Here is a 401-nt window from a genome sequence, read left to right as displayed (position 1 = left end):
GGGTGTGCACGGCTGTGTCTGTAGGTGTGCGCCCCGGGTGAGTGGTGCCCGCCGGTTTGAAAATGTTTCAACTGTGGGAGTGAGTTGAGGCTGGCTGTTTCGGGGGTGATGCGCGGGGCTGTGTCGTGTGCTTGGCGGTGTATGGAGGTGTGCACAGGGCCGAGGTGTGCACGCAGGGTTCTGGGCAGGTGCACGGGGGCCAAAGTATTCCCGCAGGGTTCTGGGAATGTGCGCCAGGAGAGAGTGTGAGTTCTGGGATGCCGGCGTCTGTGAGTGTGCGCGAAGGGTCTTCGAATGTGCAAACTAGAGTGAAGGGGCAGCTGGATTTACGAGGGGGCCCCAGGCTGCGGGGCGTGCCTGCCCAACCCGGACCGCTACGTGTTCGGGTGCGCGACCGCGAT

Source organism: Myotis davidii, unplaced genomic scaffold (assembly GCF_000327345.1).
Source record: "Myotis davidii unplaced genomic scaffold, ASM32734v1 scaffold1703, whole genome shotgun sequence".
In the NCBI taxonomy this organism is placed as follows: domain Eukaryota; kingdom Metazoa; phylum Chordata; class Mammalia; order Chiroptera; family Vespertilionidae; genus Myotis; species Myotis davidii.
Note: the sequence above shows the minus strand (reverse complement) of the source record.